Consider the following 5,551-nt stretch of genomic DNA (forward strand, 5'->3'; position numbering starts at 1 on the left):
ATTCCAGCAGCAAGGGCACAGGGTTAGCCTGGAGGGAACCATGTGGCTAGTGATGGGATTGGGGCTGGGGGTGGGGTGCTATACCTGTTTGAACCTTTTGAACTTTATACTGAGGGAAGGGGTGAGGTAAACTGGAGGGAGGGAGGAGAAGCTGACCCACCAAGCCCAAGGCCACTTAAGGCTAATGAAGTGAGGGGTGGAGGCTGGAGACTAGGGAGGAAGGAAGCCCAAGAGAGAAGGAAGCCAGAGGTGAGAGGCACAAAAGAGACCCTTTGTTCCTTTGGAATTTTCAGGCTGGGCCTTCCTCACCCCAGGCAGCAGAGGCGCCTGCTGTTTGGAATTTAAAGGGACAGATATCAGTTCTGGGTTTTGTAGAGCTGTGATTTTAGGGCACTACAATGCCCCAGTTATGCTGGGGACAGCAGCTGTGGTCAACACTGGGGACTGTTCCATCCCAGACCCATCTCCTGCCCCAGGCTGGGCCCAGAGGCCCCCACCAGCCCTCCTCACTCCAGGGTCCTCCCCTGAGTGTGCCACTTCCTAAGCTTCCTGTGCCCAAGGTCCCTACCAGGTAGGAGGGGAAAGTAGCAGATGCCTCAGCCCTCAGTCAAGTTGGTTAATTTGTAGGCACACAAGGAGCCCTAGACGGGAGTCCAGAAATCTTTGCTAAATAGCAGCATTAGCAATGGAAAGAACTCTAGAACCCACCTTCAGGGGGCTTCATTTTCAAGATTGGAAACTGAGGCCCAGCCACCAGGGAACTCTGTCTAGAGCGGCGGTTCTCAACCTGTGGGTCGCGACCTCTTTGGGGGTCGAACGACCCTTTCACAGGGGTCGCCTAAGACCATCGGAAAACACATATATAATTACATATTGTTTTTGTGATTCATCACTATGCTTTAATTATGTTCAATTTGTAACAATGAAAATACATCCTGCATATCAGATATTTACATTACGATTCATAACAGTAGCAAAATTACAGTGATGAAGTAGCAACGAAAATAATTTTATGGTTGGAGGTCACCACAACATGAGGAACTGTATTAAGGGGTCGCGGCATTAGGAAGGTTGAGAACCACTGGTCTAGAGGTATTTGCATATACACAGTTCTGTATTCTATCTCATGGCATACAAAAAAATGAATTCCAACTAGATCAGATGGTCAACTGCCAAGTATAAAATGTTAAAAAGGAAACTTAGAATACATCACTCAGAATACAGAGATGGGAAAGAATGTCTTAAGCAACATGGACAGGAAACTGGGAAACCATGAAGGAAAAGTTACTTATTTTACTACATTTTTAAAAATGTTATGTAACTATAAAAAGTATGAAAGGTCCTGACCAGTGTGGCTCAGTGGTTGGAGCGTCATCCAGTGTACGGAAGGGTTCAATTATCAGTTGAGCTACATACCCAGGCTGTGGGTTCAATCCCCAGTGGTACTGGAGGCAACTAATGGATGATCCTCTCATGTCAATGTTTCTCTCCTCCCTTCCTTTCTCTCGCTAGACTCAATGAAATCCTCACCTGAGGGTTAAAAAGTATGAGCCCAGCGAGCATGACTGCGTGGTTGAGAGTTGACCTGTGAACCAGGAAGTCATGGTTTGATTCCTGGTAAGGGAACATACGCAGGTTGTGGGCGCGATACCCAGTGGGGGGCGTGCAGGAGGCAGCTGATCAATGATTCTCTCTCATCATTGATGTTTCTATCTCTCTTGTCCCTTCCTCTCTGAAATCAATCAATAAATATATTTTTAATTATTTTCAGAGAGGAAGGGAGAGGGAGAGAGATAGAAACATCAATGATGAGAGAGAATTACTGATCAGCTGCCTCCTGCACTGGGGATTGAGCCTGCAACCAGGACATGTGCCCTGACCAGGAATCCAACTGTAACCTTCTGGTTCAGAGGTCAATACTCAACCACTGAGCCGCACCGACCTGGCTTGTGTGGCAGGTTTTGTTATTAGTTTTAAAAATCAGTACTTTTAAATGGAAACAGCTTGACCAAAAATCTGCCACAGAATTTTGAGACCCATTAAAACAAAATTTAATGAGGAAAAAAAGTCACTTTCCAACCTAAAGTAGGAAGTACATACATTTAGAATTATGCCTAAATAAAGGTTAGTTTTTTTTTAATATATTTTATTGATTTTTTTACAGAGAGGAAGGGAGAGGGATAGAGAGTTAGAAACATCAATGGGAGAGAAACATCAATCAGCTGCCTCCTGCACACCCCCCACTGGGGTTGTGCCCGCAACCCAGGTACATGCCCTTGGCCGGAATCGAACCCGGGACCCTTCAGTCCACAGGCTGATGCTCTATCCACTGAGCCAAACCAGTCAGGGCAAAGGTTAGTTTTTATTTTATTTTATTGATTTTTAGAGAGGGAAGAGCTAGAGCGAAACATCAATTTGTTGTTCCACTTATTTTTTAATATATTTTTTATTGATTTCAGAGAGGAAGGGAGATAGAGAGATAGAAACATCAATGATGAGAGAGAATTATTGATTGGCTGCCTCCTGCAAGCCCCCCACTGGGGGGTTATCGAGCCCAAAACCCAGGCATGTGCCCTTAGCTGGAATTGAACCTGGGACCCTTTAGTCTGCAGGCCGATGCTCTATCCACTGAGCCAAACTGGCAAAGGCTAAAGGTTAGTTTTGTTTTTTAAAGTTCAGCAAGTAGTTCTTATTTATCCTCTCTTTTTAAAACATAAGTTTTTACTGACCTTAGCAGTGGTTCTCCACCTTCCTAATGCCGCGACCCTTTAATACAGTTCCTCATGTTGTGGTGACCCCCAACCATAAAATTATTTTCGTTGCTACTTCATCACTGTAATTTTGCTACTGTTATGAATCGTAATGTAAATATCTGATATGCAGGATGTATTTTCATTGTTACAAATTGAACATAATTAAAGCATAGTGATGAATCACAAAAACAATATGTAATTATATATGTGTTTTCCGATGGTCTTAGGCGACCCCTGTGAAAGGGTCGTTCGACTCCCAAATTGGTCGCGAGCCACAGGTTGGCGACCCACAGGTTAAGAACCGCTGCCTTAGAGAGAGAGAGAAGGAAGAGGGAGATAGAAACATTGATCGGCTGCCCCCTACTGGGAATTGAGCTCACAATCCCTGGCATGTGCCCTGACTGGGAATCAAACCTGCTCCCTGCCACCTTTTAGTGCACAGGATGATGCTCCAAACAACTGAGCCACACCAGCCAGGGCTTGATTTTTTTCTTATTTATTTATTTTTAGAGAAAAGAAAGGAGAGAAACATCAATGTGAGAGAGAAACTCAATTGGTTACCGCTATTCCCCGACCCGGGTTCATCCTGAACTAAAACCTAGATATGTGCCTTGACTGGGAATTGAACTGGAAACCTTTTTGGTATACAGGAAGACGCTCCAACCAACTGAGCCACTCACCTAGGACTGGAATAAAAAAGAAACTCCTTTGAATACTACACTGCTGTAGAAAGGAACTTCTACCATTTGCAGCAGCATGGGTGGTCCTGGAGAGCATTATGCTAAGTGAAATAAGTCAGTCAGAGAAAGATAAATACCACATGATCTCACTCATTTGTGGAACATAATGAACAACATAAACTGATTAACAAAAACAGATCCAGAGACAGAGAAGCATGATCAGATAATCAAACCTCAGAGGGGCCCTAGCTGGTTTGGCTCAGGGGATAGAGCGTCAGCCTGCAGACTTAAGGGTTCCAGGTTCGATTCGGTTAAGGGCACATGCCTGGGTTGCGGGCTTGATCCCCATTAGGGGACGTGCAGGAGGCAGCCAATCAATGATCCTTTGTCATCAATGATTTTTCTACCCCCCTTTCCCCCTCCCTTCCTCCCTGAAATCAATAAAGAAATATTAAAAAAAAAAAAACCTCAGAGGGAAGGGAGGGGTTGGTGGGGGTTAAGGGGAGAGATCAATCAAAGGACTTGTATGCATGCATATAAGCATAACCAATGGACACAGACACCAGGGGGTGAGGGCATGGGGGGGGAGGTGGAAATGGGTGGTTAAGAACACATATGTAATACCTTAATCAATAAAGAGAAAAAAGAAATTCCTGTCAATCCATGATTCTATATCCAGAAAAATCATTCTTTAAGAATGAAGACAAGCCCTGGCTGGTGGGCTCAGTGGTTAGAGCTTCTGCCTGCACACTGGAGGGTCTTGGGTTTGATTCCAGTCAAAGGCACATACTGAGTTGCAGATTGTGGGTCCGACCCCAACCCCCAGCCAGGGCAAGTGTAGGGAGCAACCAACCCATGTGTCTCTCTCACATCTATGTTTCTCTCTCTCTCTCCCCCTTCCCTTTCACTCTCTCTAAAAGTAAATGGGAAAAAAACTCTCACTCCTTGGGTGAGGATTAAAAAAAAGAACGAAGATAAAGCCGTGGCTGATGTGGCTCAGTTGGTTGGAGCATTGTCTGTGCACCCGAAGGTTGCAGGTTCGGTACCCAGTCAGGGCACAGAGGTTTTGGGTTCCATCCCTGGTCCCCAGCATAGGTGAGGCAACTCTTGATATATGTCTCACACTGATGCTTCTCTCTCTGTCTTTCTCTTCCTCCCTCTAAAGAATAAAAAATTAGCCCTAACTGGTTTGGCTCAATGGATAGAGCATCGGCTTGCAGACTGAAAGGTCCCAGCTTTGATTCCGGTCAAGGGCATGTACCTTGGTTGCGGGCACATCCCCAGTGGGAGGTGTGCAGGAGGCAGCTGATCGATGTTTCTCTCATCGATGTTTCTAACTCTCTGTCCCTCTCCCTTCCTCTCTGTAAAAAATCAATAAAATATATTTTTAAAAAAAGAAAAAAAAGAATAAAAAATTAAAAGAATAAATACATTCTTTTTGGATAAAAGAAAACCAAGGTGTGGTCAGCCAATCTGAATGACAAAAAAAAATGCTAACAAGCTAGATCTTATATTGTCTTAACACAGAGATACATAATAATAATAATTAATAATAATAATAGCCCTAGCCGGTTTGGCGGACTCAGGGGTCCCAGGTTTGATTCCAGTCAAGGGCTTGTACCTTGGCTGCGGGCACATCACCAGTAGGGGGTGTGCAGGAGGCAGCTGATCGATATCCCTCTCCCTTTCTCTCTGTAAAAAAAATCAATAAAATATATTTTAAAATAATAATAATAAAGAGGGTGGGAGAAAACTTTTGGAGATGTGGATATGTTTATGGCATATATTGCGATGGTTTCACATTTATATACTTATCTCCAAATCCTACACATTAAATATATATACAGGTTTTCGTTTGTCAGTATTTAATGACCGCGCCGATATGAAAACGAATATGATCCATGCTGAGTTCATATTACTATCGATTTTTTTCCTCCTGATTTTAACAGAAACTGATATTTTTCCTTGGGCCCTACAAGTGGAGAACAGTCGGGGGTGGGGTCGAGCAGGGAAAGGGGCGGGGATAGAGGGGGAGGAGGCCCGCGCTTCTCCAGGCTGTCCACCTTATCCTTCTCTTCTCCCCTCCATCTCTCCCTCCGCTCCTCCTTCCTCCCCCCC

Source organism: Myotis davidii, unplaced genomic scaffold (genome assembly GCF_000327345.1).
Source record: "Myotis davidii unplaced genomic scaffold, ASM32734v1 scaffold100, whole genome shotgun sequence".
Classification (NCBI taxonomy): domain Eukaryota; kingdom Metazoa; phylum Chordata; class Mammalia; order Chiroptera; family Vespertilionidae; genus Myotis; species Myotis davidii.